The sequence below is a fragment of the Glandiceps talaboti genome, chromosome 10 (genome assembly GCF_964340395.1).
Source record: "Glandiceps talaboti chromosome 10, keGlaTala1.1, whole genome shotgun sequence".
In the NCBI taxonomy this organism is placed as follows: Eukaryota; Metazoa; Hemichordata; class Enteropneusta; family Spengelidae; genus Glandiceps; species Glandiceps talaboti.
In genome coordinates, this window is record NC_135558.1 from 6665001 (window position 1) to 6681612 (window position 16612).

The 16612-nt window shown below is 34.1% G+C and overlaps 1 protein-coding gene across 1 annotated transcript in view; it reads left to right on the forward strand.

The window, feature by feature from the left end:
- The first annotated feature begins 15844 nt into the window (after positions 1 to 15844).
- Positions 15845 to 16612, forward strand: part of LOC144441068 (uncharacterized) — a 51030-nt gene continuing 50262 nt past the window's right edge. The window contains exon 1 of the mRNA XM_078130592.1: positions 15845 to 16038. The gene's annotated coding sequence lies outside the window, so the exon portion shown is untranslated. The remainder of the gene's footprint in view (positions 16039 to 16612) is intronic.

Genomic DNA, 16612 nt, shown 5'->3' on the forward strand with positions numbered 1-16612 from the left:
CATTTCCTGTATGTGCAATAATAATTTTTTTGACATATGTGTTAGTTAATTTTATTTTAAATTTACTGAGTTACACACAGAAGTGTAAAAAAACATAGCAACATTGTTTTGCTCAATAAAAATGTTATTTCTCATCCACTTTAACATATTAGTTGATAAAAAAAACGTACTAAATCAACTGATGAACAATCTCTTTATAAACATCCAGTCCCACTAATTTCTTAATAATAAATATAGTAATAGTCTGATTATATATAATGTGTGTGTGTGTGTGTGTGTGTGTGTGTGTGTGTGTGTGTATGTGTGTGTGTGTGTGTGTGTGGTGAAGACACATCCGAATTTCTAGAGGTTATGTATGTTTTTTGTATCAAAACATATCTGCAAGACAAATGGCACAGGGAAACACACTAGCCGAAAGCACCCGACTCTTTTAGTGTACAATCTAATGTATCTATATGCATCTATAAATTGAATGAAAATACACTCATTGCATCAACGTGGAATTGGTGTTGACATAACGTTTACGCAGTGTATCCTAGTAGACGACAGTGGTCGATAGCATTGTCACTTCCGTTTTGTTTATTTTTTGCTACACAGAATTAGTACTTGCACTAGACTATGCGAAAACGTTGGCAAATATTAAACTACGTTGACGTTAGACTGTCGGTTGTATTGTGGTATCATGTACCGTCTTGACCTTGTTATAATTTCAATGCTACCACAACAAAAAACCACTATCTCATTTGCCCTTAAATTGCAACAGAGGTTAAAACATTGGTAACCTTGAATGGATGTATTCATGTTTGATTAAACTTGTATCAGTTACTATACTTGATCGATGGCTTCAATGTCTCAACCAATGTCACTGAATATAATCGCTTTTCATGAATAATTGTGCAGGCACGGCATACACAGCAAACTCAAGGCATCAATTTAAACATCTAGCAAATTAATGGTATATTTATTTTGTAAGTATGTGACAGAGACATCTACTTTTCCATCTAGATTTCAATATACACACCTATAAGACATTTCGAGTTCCCACATCGACAGAATTCCTGGTCTCTATATACACTCCAATTGACATTTTTTACAACGACAGGTGTGACAACATGACAACAAACAGCTATTAATCCTCGGACTCTGACGCAGTTATTCGTTTATGTGTCGTTATTTGCACTAAAAACTCCTGTAATGTTTGAATATGAAATGGATGTACATGGGGAGTCCTATTTGATCACATACTTAACAACTTCATGAAAGGTTACTAATGGAGGCTACATTTGGTTTTCTTGATCTCTACTTGTAAGCGTCCAGAGATGTCTTAATGATATCTTTGACTCATGGTGATTTCCTTGGAGTTACTTTTTAGTGTGTCTAAATGGCTCCTTCAGTGTTAGATTATTTATGTAAGTGCTTGTTTATGACAGTTATTTCACCGTTATCATTCTCTAGAGAAGCTCATCTAAAAATTCTAAAGTCATGCGAAATCATAACATGAAACAAACAAGAAATTTGATTTCCTTAAACTCAATATACAATTAAAATGTAAGATTAACCATGTGGTCATTCACCATACTTCAATTTTTGTATTGATAGCACCATAAACATTGGAGAAGAAGGACTCTCTCCAACGTCTATGACAGCATGTCATCGTTCCTTCACTTCAACTACAGCATTTCAATACCCCGACAAATTACAAAATAAAACGCAATGGACATTTTGTGTTTTTGCGATGTATATATAGTCATGCGCAAATCATATTTTTAAGGTGTAAAACTGTATTTATAAAATACACATTTATGATAGTGTCATATTGTGACCACTATTAATCAATGTTAGTCCTCTTGTTTACATTACACGTGTTAAACGTGTATCCATATGTTCACAGCCTACTTGAAAAACAATAATTTTATTGAATTGTATGATCGTATAACCTGGGGTATTTGAAAGGCGTGTTATCATCTCCCGGCAACTGTTAATATGCGTCTATGTCCTAACCAAGAGATTGGCATCATAAGCAGTGTGTCGTATGATATAGTTTGTAGCGTCAATATACAAAAGATGTCTACACATATGGCTCAGTGCACTACAATATTATTTCAAAAACAAACCAGGAGAATGATAATAGTTCTTGATATTATGTCAACCGCCTGTCTGTGTGTTGTGTATAATTAAGTAGAGTGTATAGAAAGTCTGTGGTCTGTATATTATATAAGTAATGCACCTCATGCATTGTAGTGTACTGGGCATATCTCACCTACGAAATGTTGACATTTAACTATGGTCCCCAGGGTCCCCGGTAGTGCTCTGAGTTGTCAGATACAAATCGACCATATACGTGAAAATATCCGACCCTGAAAGGTTACACATGCATAAGGCGACAAGGTCGGTCTGTCAAAACATTATTGAGATTATCTGTTACAATTGCAGCTGTTGGTTTCATAAAAAACTAATACATGTAATTTAGAGAGTAACAGCTAAGCTACATAACGTTTCCTTGCCCGCCAAAGTAAAGACCAGTGTAATCTTGACAAAAATGTCATTCATGCCCACGCAGATAACGACGGGTGGGGGAAAAGTTTCATTTTGATCAGCCAAACGATATGCAAGACATCGTGATAATATTGTGCGCACTTATTCAAATTCGTTTATTTATTTAGTAACAGTGTTCCATTCATTTGAGAACAAGACTGTTTGAAAATAGTATTTTTGTATTTTAAGGGTGAATGTGTAATAATGTCATGATCTTCGTATTACTATAAGTAATTGATTACTTCATTCAAAGGTTTACACACGAGACATGTCTAAGATAAGGTATAAGATCAGATCACAGCAAGAAATACAAACTATAAATGTAAAGGTTAAACGCAGAATACAACCGCCGAATAGTTTTCAGCTTAGGCGCCATCTTTTTGTATATATTAACGTTCAAAACTCCAAATCAGAATCAATGTTATTTCGTTCAATCGATGTCACCAGTTTTTCTGTTTTACGGAAAGTTACATGTCGGACGAATAATGAATTGGAGATTTAAAGAAATTCAAATATAGATTAAATTAAATTTAGATATGATTCCTGAACACGATTCAACTTCTTGTTATTTCAACTACGTTGTGATTCCCTGGACTTACCATAACTGCAAATATTCTGCCACTTTGCACGCAATAATTCGGACATGGTTACCTTGGTTACGTCGTGCTCGACGAAACCAGGAAACCATCCATTGTTCGCAATGTCATTGTGGGAATTAAGAGATCGCATCAATCAGAATTGTAAGGTAATGCAGGGAATATTGCGATTTGTAAATACACCTATAAATCTTCCTTTAAATAGCATGCGTGTGATTTTGATACATTACAAAGTGTCTACCTGATTTCCCTACCAATAAATGAAAATGTAAATGAGCCATGGCAATCTCTTCACGGAAAAAACGTTATTCACGTATAATAAGTTTAAGATCACCATTAAATATAGTTTGTCAGATTAACTATTAAAATTGTCTGAACTATAAAGTGTGATAAAGTGTGATAAAGTAAATTTCAAAAGTGCGGTCGAATGTTGGTCAACAGAAATCTACTATGGGGTGATTTGAATATATATATATATATATATATATATATATATATATATATATATATATATATATATATATATATATATATATATATAATCAAAGTAGGTTGGTTGGAACTTGAGGTGCTTGGTTGTAACTCCGAGTTTCACGCTCAATGCGTTCATCAGACAACTGTCAGCTACTCGTTGTGTTACTGTATTTATATGTGTAAGGTGTGAAAGAATATATATATATATATATATATATATATATATATATATATATATATATATATATATATATATATATATATATATATATATATATATATATATATATATATATATATATATATATATATATATATATATATATTATCATGGCACATATGTCAAAAAGATGTGATAGGTGTACCTTGCATGTTACAATATTACATATGAAATTTGCATAATCAAAGATTTTCACCACTAAAGTGTATATCAAACCAATGGTATGGTCTCTCAAAAATTCATTGTATTTGGAGGATATGTTTCATTACACAGTGACACGTGTCCTGTAGATTTGATGGCTATTAGATGCACATTTTATAATATCTCGAATTTATATATTTAATGTTAAATACCAATTATATATATCACAAATGATTGCTTATTTAACGTTGTGAATATATTGAGAATTTATTGAAATTTATGTAAATTGGTTACTTAATATGTAAATCCTAAAATTGTACTTGTAGAACATCCCACATGAACATTGGTAGGGATTTGCATATTACATGACTGATTTATATAATTAGTCACTACAATCCTGGATATTGTCGCCACTAGAAGAGGTTTTTGCAATTTTTACAGTCTTCACCTTGTTCTCAAATATAAATAACTACTTTGGCTATGTTACAAAATGGCAACTATCCCCAAAACTATCACATTTGTACACTTTTTGTTCCTTCTTCCATACATTTGTTTAGTTTACAATAGTACATTACTAAGAGAAATCGTGAAATGTTAATAAAGTAATAAAAGGCAAATATGCACTCTATAAATGAGCTTTGGTAATTGGACAATAGTTACAAATTGACTGGCCTTAATATTACACAGTTTTCGATCCCATGTCATATATTACTTTTTTTATACATTAGGCCGATGTCCCATGAATATTAATGAAATGATTAAAAAGATAATAATAATACAACAGACAGTTCCACATTGCGTCATAAGAGACTCTTGTAAGCATTTCTTTACGCTTCAATGCACAGACAATTTCCTGTCAAGGAAATGCATACGAAACAGAACAAAAAAAACCCAGACGTTCTTTCTTCTTTCCGTTGGGGGGAGGTTTTCACTTTACGTTTGGTAGGTATGGAATCTTGTCCACATATCATTAACAGTATTAAACGTATAAATGTACCTTAAAGAAATAAATGACTAAATATTTGCAATGCGCAGATTTGTTGTTATTAACTTATAGAGCTTTAGATTGGCCAAGGCCTTCGTAGTCAGACATAACTAGCCATGAAGAACGAGACCTCATTCGTGCTGTTACTTTTCAATAAAAGTCATGTCCGTGGGCGATCTTGTCAATTCTTTAAATGAAATTCGCAGGTGTTCACTACTAAAATATAAGTGTCTCTATAAATCATTTTGTTTTACAAAACATCTTGCTTCTTTAAGAATAATTCATTTATTAGTGTTCTTATTAAGGGTTTTATTCCAATGCATTCACCCTTCAGGTAAAACAACTTTACGTCAATATGATATTGGAAAAGTTTTTGTAATTACAAGAGTGCAAAATCTAATAAAGACATTTCTTTAGCATTCATTTCTTATGGGTTTTCCAAAGAATGCAAGCATCCAGAACGTTGTAATTTCAATACAGTTGATTAATTTCTCAAAGCAACAGGATGGCTTCATGGGTCTGTCTTTTATGTAATGGTTAGATCACGCTGGGAGCTTCTGTAACAATTCAACAATAGTTCACCAATGCCTAATGGAGAAAAAGGTCAACGTGCGTACCTCAACGATCAATATCGAACCTTGGGGACGTCATGTAACAGGGTTTTGATTAACGAAAGTTTTAATAGACGAAATAGTAATGGCAGGCTTTGGCAGACATATTGGGATCAAACATCTTGACTGTTAATGACGAGACGTGGTGCATTTATCGACAACGACCTAGAGTACATGAAGCGTACACAGCTTGATATTATCAATAAGCAGAATATTCTAATAGAATATATGAATAGAATGGCTACGAAAATAGATGAAAGTACAGAAAACCACTTTCTATAGAAACTGAAGATATGAAAAAACTGCTAGATAATCGTCTGTCTTCCAGCCATTTCTCCTTATAAACATCAACGCTTCTACCACCACCACCACCACCACCACCACCACCACCACCACCACCACCACCACCGCCGCCGCCGCCGCCGCCGCCACCGCCGCCGCCGCTGTAGACTAAATTAACTCCTTGGATAAAGAAGGTTCTACACCAACCAAATCTTGAAACTTCTTTAGTTTATTAAAACAATATGTTTCGAGCAACAAGCTCTTCTTCAAGTAGACAAAACACATCAAATGCTTAAAGTGAAATTCATTACTATGTCTAAGACGAGATAAACACTGAAGGTAGAAAATATCACCACTGATGAAAAATGCAATGGACTAAAACTATTACATTTATATTTATAGTACTCACTAGTACAAACAGGTTAAACAGTTGGGGACGATCGTTCCTGCACAGGTAGCAAACTACAGTGTGGTGTATTCTTGAAGAAATGTGTAATAGCTACTTGCATGTGGACGAAGGCCGGAAAATTAACCCTCTTATTGAGACTTAGAAATAAAAGGTGTATTTTTTTACAACACGGTTGGTGTTATATAAATGAAAACACAAGCAAGAGAAATCCGATTTCATCGACGGTGTATATATATATATATATATATATATATATATATATATATATATATATATATATATATATATATATATATATATATATATATATATATATATATATATATTATATATATATATATATAGTACATATTCCTGGTCATGTATAGCATTTATGTTTCGAAAGAACTGTGTCCACCCCATTTGCCAGATAAACATTTGAAAGTCGCTATCGCTTTTATTACTCATAATGGTCCCTTTATGCAGAATCGAACTTTTAAAACCAAATGTAAGTAGTATTAAAGCTGAGGATAAAAAAACACATATTTTAGTGGCCATAAAACATGAGATCTCATCTCCAATGTTACTCAGAAAGCCATAGATTGTTAGAATTCTGACATAAAACAAGAAACTATGCGAACAATCAAGTAACTGTGGGTTTTATTCTCGGTAATAAAACTCGATATCATTGTTTTTTCCTGTATGCCGCTAGTCAAGGCGTTGTAAATCAGATAACATTCTAAAACACGGATGGCATGAAGTCGTCGTATGTAAGTTATAATTTAACAGTAAGTATAAACAGTTGACAGCTAAACCAACCTCAGATTATTGCAGAATCCGTGACTTGTGTGATTAAATAAGGGTATTGGATACAAACGTCTGTTGATGACTGAAATGGTTATAGCTCTTTTGTCTTGTTCAAGTTTATTGTATGAGCTTTGTTCTGTAGGGCCTTAGAAAAGCAGCCGAGAGTTAATCAGTCTTTTATACATACATACATACATACATACATACATACATACATACATACATACATACATACACACACACACACACACACACATACATACATACATACATACATACATACATACATACATACATACATACATACATACATACATACATACATACATACATACATACATACATAGTTACTTACATACGGACGTACACTCACATACACAAAGATACAAGACACATGGTCGTCACACAAATAAAGTAGTCAATATAACTGTTGACGAAATATTTCCAATTCGGCAGCGTAGTTTTGAAAATCGTAGAATAGCATGTGGCGAATTAGCTTGGTACAAGATTGTCATTTTACAAGTACTGTAAAATGTACGATTTCGTTCTCAATCTTCTGAACAAATATAAACAAACTTTGTAAACCCAGATGGAATGACCCTTTCAGTAGTAATGGACTAACTTCCGTGAAATAAAGAGGTACTTATGCAAATGACCTACTTAACAAGAAGAACTTTTTTTCGCCTTTTGTATAGATAGTCAACCTCCATGGTAACAGACCGATGAAGACATTGCTTTAATGGACACTAGATATAGACCAGTTACTGGCCATTGTTGATATGTAACACAGGAAATACTGCCAATATCGTGTCAAAGGATATCATTTACGGTATATTGGGAAACCGTACATGATTTCTCAATTATGTTCTCTCCTACGCAGACTAAAAGTACTCTCCAGTTGTTTTGTCATCTCCGTTTAGTGTTAAGCACGTGCCAGATTTTTCGTAGATATATGTATATAATATTTATATTTTCTAAAAGAAATTTCCGGGTGTAACGACTGAGTCAGACTGGAACTAACCTAGAATTAGGTATAATAATGTACACAGATACACATTCGCATGTGAGCAAGTAACTACAACATTGTGTGGATGGCTCATTGAAAATGCTTAGTTTATGTGGATGACCGAAACAGCTTTGAATCATTTTGAAATAAATTTAGCAGTTCCCGCGGAAAAAGAGAAAATACGTTCTGAGAATACCGATGACTTGGAACGAGATTTGCCTTCTAGAAATTAAATTGTGAATTCATTATAAATTTGTTGCCACCATCTGATCTTTTGGGCACTGTGCTAGGGCGAATTGTGTACTCTAGTTGATCAACAACAACGACTTGAGATGTTATCTTCAAGCAATTTCACTCTCATAATGGACTCATTAAGAGTATGAATTTGCAGATTGTTAGACAACCTTTCTTAATAATTGGATAAAACGTATCTTTTGGGATAAAAGCATTCACTTTTCACAATCTTATTTTGTCGAGCAACAGTGAATACGTTACTTTCAATTACGTTTAGGCATGATGACCCTAAAACTTAATCACTTTATTTCTCTCTATATGACCATAGACTTTATTCAACTATTGCTGTTTGCTGACATTCCAGTCCTGTTCTTTGGGCTGTCAACTGAAGACATTTACTATTAATTGACATTGTGTGTAATCTGTTGCTTGGATGTATCACAAAGGGTTAATTGAGACACGCTGATTACAATCTATTCTTGGAATTCTTTCCTTCCAGCATATTTTTCATTTGTTAACTATTACTAGGGCCGTGAAAAGCTATTGGAAAAAAATTCGACTTACAGAGAATCAACCAGAAAAGGCAATCCGACCTTTGCAGTACAAACTAGGTCAGGTTGTGACATTGGTAGATTACTGAAGGTATATTAAACCTGCATAATTATTGAGTATTAATTCTTAAGTTTTCAGCATCTTACCTTCATTTTGTGACGTAGACTTACTCAGTGAGACAAGTCCATGTCTTGATACTTAAAACCTAGAGGTGATTTGCTATTCTTTCATTTCTATATAAAGGTAAAGTCATGATAGAATAGCACTGGAGACATAATCCGAATGCGGGATTGTAAGATTGTATTGCAAATAATACGGTGTGAAAAGTACTGTGCCTGTATGTCTCACCCCGTGTTATTCTGCTCACTGCTCGGTTTATTATAGACGAATGATAAGGGTACAAGGCCACCAAGACTATCCTGGATAAGTATATTCGGACTAAATGTGATAGTCAGATGGCGCCTCTGATAATAAATGTCTACGAAATGTTAGCAGTTGGAGCTCTATACTAAGCACTCTTCGGTGAATAATTTTTGAAAGACCTTAGGCAATTATTGTACCTTGTCTTGTGCTGTGGTGATTATTTGTAAACTTGGTATTCATGTATCAGGTCCTTTACATTGAGAAAATAAACCTGCGGCGACAATAATCCAAGGCTTTTCCTCGATCCAATGTCCAATATAATTACCTGTCAAGGGTTTAATTTCAGTTATCAAGTGAAAGTGATCGTACTTGTATCAAGGGAATGACACCAAGCTTGACTATACTAGAATACGAATTACCAGTATACCAATTACAAGTATCCCACAGAACTAGGATGGTTTGTAAAATTGAAGCTTAAGTATTGGATGATTATCCAATCCAACAAGTAGATTACACACAGATCCTGTATATTGAGGTCAGTCGCGATTCAAGCCCTAGTGTTTCCGAGCAGAATACTAATGTGTGGATATTAGACTGTTAGACTGTATCTGCAGTGCTCACATCATCAAATACCTTTCTGAGATACAGAATGGGGAAGGAAAACAGTTTCGTATTTCTATTTTGTTTTGTATCTATTGATCAGTTTGTTCTTATTTATGTAGTGCCAGTGAGATTAAACGCATACTTCATTTGAGAAAATGTCTAAGGCAACAAGTGTTCCCTAAAACATGAATGATTCTACTTTTGGTATAGCAAGTTCTTCAGACTAGTGTCAGAAAATTTACAATATATAGCCATAACCTTGAATAAGCTGCGTTCAATATCATGCGTTGGCCTTTCTAGTAAATGTACAGCAGATACATCGAGCAGCGGATACGGAGGGCAAATAATACACCTGATACTGTAGGTAATGTTCTCATGGTATTTCTAATTGTCTACTATGATTGATACCGAATAGTTAATCAATAACCAAGACTGGAAAACTCGTGGCATTTATTCTAAAAGTAGCAATATATTACATATCAGGTCTCATTAATATATTTCTTTTGAATCAGACATCCATCATATTGAAAAATTAAATTTGTTCAATGTCACTTTTTCGTGATTTATACGACACGGTTAATTGAGCTCAATCGTCCCTATAGGGTAGTACTCCGAATTAAGCGTTATGCTTATTGTTAAACTGACTAGGGTTGGTCAGATTCCATAACAAATAATACATTGGAAATTAAAATACAATTGGATTGAATAAAATAGATCAAAGAAGCAATAGAAAATCTTTTTTCAGCAATCTTAATAATATCTGTACAGACACAACAAATTCTTAACTACTGCACCTTGAAGGTTACTGTTCACTGGATCTATTTGACACAGCATGCAGAAACAAATAAGAAACTACACTTGCTACACTATACAGTTTCTTATGCAATTTTGCCATCTTAAAGTGTAGAATGTGTAGTTGTTATCGGTTTCTAGGTGACTGTAGCAAATAGAGTGAGTGAAAAGTAACCTGCAATGTCCTTCACTTTCCAAGTTTGGTTTCCTAAAAGAGAATATAGGAAGATAAAACACAACAAATTGCTACCTGGCCTTGTTTTCACTTTCTCTTAGACTCTTGTATTGTGTTACTTTGCCAGCGTCAAATGCAGTTTTTAATTATCAGCTCCCACTATTAATGATCTATTATGTCTATAGTTTAAGATACGTTCAGAAATACCTAATTCAATAACTTATTAGTAAACAATTGCAGAAACGATTGTCGAGCTTTTAGTATCAAACTCGTCACAAAATGACTACCACAAGTCGTCGTCAGAATTCATATATTTTGTTTTAACGATTTTCGATACTTTGTGTTTTTCCAAATAACATTTTTTCCCATAATTTATTTAATAACTGTTACAGCGAATATTACGCTTATTTACTTTTATCTTGACAAATGCATTCTGATTTTAGAACTTAAGCCACACAGTAAATAGCATTAGTTATCAAACCAACATAAATCAAAATATCAGTGTCGGAAAGTACAGGGTATTAAAAAATTGTCATCTGATTTTAATAGTATATTTAATTCAAGTGTTTGATGTGGAAACACTGGTCATCAATTCTGTAAATCACAAGTACACGAATGAAACAGTATCATTAATCATTTGTTAAATATTAATAATGAAGTATTTTGTGATTATGTTTGTAGTGAACGTGTTCGACTTTGATATTGACTTCCAACTGCCATTAAACCTAGCTGATAAAATTTGTTTCATATGCCTGGATAACCTCAAAATACGGTCTGTTGTAATCGAGAGTGAAATCGCCTGATTAGTGTACTGAAGTCTATGTCCCAGTTTATGGCTTCGCGGACCCCATTAAAGATGTCACATTTAGTCGACATTTTATAATATAAAACATCCTCGCTTACACTTCCACTAACATATAAAATATCTTTGTACGTATATTTTCCTCAAATAGCATTGCTTTGAATACGCTTTCGTCCTTCGACTAGATTACACTGTGATCCAAAGTGACTGTAATTAATCAGACCCAGTGGTTTATAGGTTAGCCTTGTTCATCCATAACGTCGGTTATTCATTTAATGCTGCAGTTTGTAATGTACTAGGAAAGTGCTCAGAAGATCTAAGAAGTATCCCATTCTGAAATATCAGCAATAAAAAACCGATGTGGTTCATTGTCTTATATGAAACCTACATCAAATGAATTCGAATGTTCTGGAGTTCTTCAAACATTAAAACATAGTATTGCGTACTTACAATGCAATGTTGTAATCCCTTTAATATGCAAAGTAAATTTCGTAACGTCAATATTTAAATATATGATGATGAATAGCTCTTTATAGGAAAATTAGTTGTCAACTAGTCACATCCGTGGAACTGCAAAAACGTCTGGACACGTTGTTACAGTTTGTGTAACTTTGAACTGAAAGAATGGAAAACCATATTAAAAGTATTGACAAATATATAATATATAGGATATTATAAAAAAGAAAAAAGACAGAACAAAGCAGACACAAACTTATATATACAATTATACTGAGAGTAAAACGTTACTTGAGGCTCAGTATTTGATATATGATGTATGACGTGTCACCATTTCAAAAGTACTTCATGATTAGAAATCTCGATGGCGTGACACATAGCAATCGGAAAATTGCAATGAACGTTAGAAAATATATCCTGGTTGTATACAGCCCAGTAATTGGCATTCATTTACACAATTATCAATCCAATACAAATGGAACATTCCAATTTATAACAATGGCCGTAAAATTGATACCATTAGGAGATTAATATATAACTTATAGACATTCTGCTTTTTGACGTCAGTACCCATCAGTCACAAAATACTAAATACAGAATGTATTGAATCTTTTTGTGCTGTTGAAATCACTAGTTTCTACATCAAAATACAATATATCAGAACAAGATAAATATAACGGCAGTGTTCTCCCTAGGCCCTTGAAGCGGCACGGCACCGTGACGCTTGGACGGCAGGCCGTGACGCTTGACAATGTGCCGTGACGCTTTAGATCTTGCCCGACATCCTTGTTTATGATATGGTAATGATTACCAGACAGATTTCATTGAAGTTTGCCATCAGTATTGTTTTCGATAGGAATAAAATGCGTAAACCCGCTAATGTTAGTGTGATTCACACTCGGTACAACAGCTTTCGGTAAATCAAAGGCAAAACCGGCCCATCCGTAACGTCGGTTCGACCGTAGAAGCATGTCGGAACTGCCAGATTTTGACAACTATAAAATCAAACGATGCCGTGCCATTTTGCTATAAAGTATAAAAGTTCGACAAACGCATGAAGTTGACATTCAGTGTCTAGTTAATTTTCTATGAGTGACAGAGTAACAGTGATAACACCGTATGTCTCAACCCAAGAGCATGAGCATGTGCATTCTTCAATGTCGTGAAAAGAGTTGAACAGACTAATGTACCTTTCGATAAAGTGGCAATGTTATCTCCGATTATCAGCTTCATGTTCAATTTTACCCTGAAAACACGTTTAGTTTGTAGTTTGACATTGTAATTTGTAGACTGATACATCGTACGATCGTACGACTACGCATGGATTTTCCAATATGGCGGCCACGACGTCACAAACTATCGCGAGTTTTGGAAATCCTCCATAGGGAAGTATAGTAAGTCTCGTGTATCACGATATTTCGGACTAACACGATGTCTGCCGGTTGCTGTACACAAACTTTTCGTGTTTCGAAAGTCTAATTTATCTGTGGACATTAAGATTTAAATAATTTCAGCTTTCCTAACAATAATAATCAATAACACTGCTTTATGAGTTTCTTTTTGGTGCTAATATTTTGAATTAATAAATTGGCCTTCAACTTTCCTTTGGTCACATGTACATGTACTACTTGTTTGATATTAATTTTATTATGATGTACTTTGATTTTACGGAATATAATTATATGTAAATTTATGCTAATTTATGCTAATGAGCCGACATCCTATCAACAAATCCTGGGGAGAACACATTTACACTATACCTATCATGCACACTAGAAGTACACACACATGTAGTATATACACACATGTATACAATATATATATATATATATATATATATATATATATATATATATATATATATATATATATATATATATATATATATATATATCACCCTGCTTCATATTGCACTGAGCACTGTCCTCCTTAGTCAGACGTTTTAATGTGAGTAAATTTATAATGTAATGAAATTGAGAAGAAAAAATGAAACGTTTTGGAGTCGATTCTGCGGTCCCTTAATTTTATTAAAAGTGTCGTGACGAACTGGTAGATTACATGTACTCATCCTGATGTGAACCTTTCTTTCCTCGTGGTAGATGATACACAAATCTCTCTCTCTCTCTCTCTCTCTCTCTCTCTCTCTCTCTCTCTCTCTCTCTCTCTCTCTCTCTCTCTCTCTCTCTCTCTCTCTCTCTCTCTCTCTCTCTCTCTCTCTCTCTCTCTCTCTCTCTCTCTCTCTCTCTCTCTCTCTCTCTCTCTCTCTCTTAACTAGCCCCAAAGCCTTCTCGGTAGCATGAGAAATTTAGGACGTAAGGTTTCTACTAGAATTCTTCCTCATTCTGGGTTAAGTTTCACTAGAAACTCTATTCTATCATTTCTCAGTGAATACTCTATGTCAAGTAGTGAATGGTAAAGTCCACTAGATCATTATTTCTAAAGTACATGGGGATCCACGCACCCAGCAAATACTGTTCATCAATCTGGTGTAATGCACGATATTCAAATACCACAAAGTCTTTCAAAACGTTTCCGGACACTGCATTAGCTATCTAACTCATATTTACATTATAACAAAATAGTAATGGTGAGAGAAAACAAATCCTGAGAGCTGTGCATGCTGTCAAAGGAGATAAATAGGTATTGCATACCTGGGAAACAGCAATAACATATCAAATACATTTATTCAATTCCATTCTCATATAACTAACAATTAATTGTTTCTATAAATTCCATTTTAATTGTCACAAAAAATGAATTATAGCTTCAAGGCTTTACCTTAAAGGTACAGTTGGTAACATCATCGCTTCTGGGGTCCGGGGGAGGGAGAGATACTTTTGTTTCGTATTGGAAACTATTTATCTCATTACTATAACTAGAAATACCTCGTGTACATTATACTCAACCACTGATGTTACGGTCTGCTTGTCGAATTATAATCCTGGCAGCTAGAAATAGTACGTAAGATATCATTTCCTTGATGAATACTGTTAAATCATAGGTGCCTTCTTTTGTCGACACATGTCAGCTGGCATTATATTCCCTGCATATTTTATAAGCTATCATGATCACCCATTTTCATTTTAAGACCGCCGTATTGAACTAAACACAACCCACTGTAATTCAGTCATGATCGACGGCTATCTCTACAGCCATCAACTACTTGCGTTCAATTATGATGTAGTTTTCGACAAGTGTGTTGTGTTTGTTTAGTTAATGGACAACGGTAGGACAAAAGAGAATAATATATGTAAAAAAATATATGAAATATTCACTCATTAGTAGAATACGATCTGTTCAGTATGAGAAAAAAATATATTATTTCGATACATATATTTCTGAAAGACATAAAAATTGGAAGCGTATGTTTAGCGATAAAATGTCATTGTGAAACTGCTGATATTCGAGTAACGTCTGTCTGTCTGTCTGTCTGTCTGTCTGTCTGTCGGTTTGTCTGCCAATCTACATATATTATGTGTTTGACGTCCCCTTCTATCGATCAAATTCATAAATTGAAAAATTGATATTTTTAAGGTAGTTGGTTGGATATTCATAACTATGGAAACACCGAGTCGCCATTTTAGCCACATATTAACCAAATACTATTTTCGTTTGCGGATCTAGTCTCATATCTTGTGAAATACAACATATATATCAAAAAGGTGGTAATTTGTAGGAGTACAAAAGGTATATCAATATTTACATTTATTGACACGGCGTCATCGTGAAATACAAATAAGAAAACAATTACAACAGTCATCAATCAGTATCATCTGGTATTATATCATTTCATTCGTGTCATGTAATCTCTGTGAACGTTATGCCAGCAACGAATAGATAGATTATGTACGCCTTTGAGAACTACTGTTATTGCATTCACCGCCTCCGGTTACAACTGTACACGTGACGTTGAAATCTCACTCCAATCTGACGATAAGATTCCGCCCTTCAGATTTACTCCACGTAAGGTGCGAACAGCTCTATTCAACTGGCGACGGATATATGAACATGTCATGGTGAGTCTGGAAGAAAAATTCTTACTTCAAGGCTTGATTTTCTATGTGAGTAAAATAGTCACAATTTGTCTTCGTTTTTAGGTAGTATACACTGCTTTGGGAGGCAGCGATCCCGAAACTATTTACCATGCTGATGGCCTTCAAGATAGCTTAAGTCAAAGACAAGGTGAATTATTTACGAAAACGTGCTTGTATGATCAATGGAGTACATCGGTAACAGAACGGGTTAGAGTATAATCCATATGTAGTTGCATGTAAGACTACAGGGAGTCATTCATGCCTTGCGTCGACAACTTTTCTGAATTGCCATGGTTTTATATGTATCTAACAGAGATGATCGTTGGGGACTAAAATGACTCTATCTCGACCCTACATTATGTAATGTTTTGATGACTAGAGGTAACACACACCTTATTAATCAAGTTTGTGTAATCACCATTAACCATTTAAAAAGTCAAAGGTTTATGCTAAAACAAGTGAGTGGATGAAGGACGGTGGAAGTATAACACGACGACAACTAAAGTCTGAAATATCTCTGAAATATATTTCTATATAATTATATGTGACCACAGGC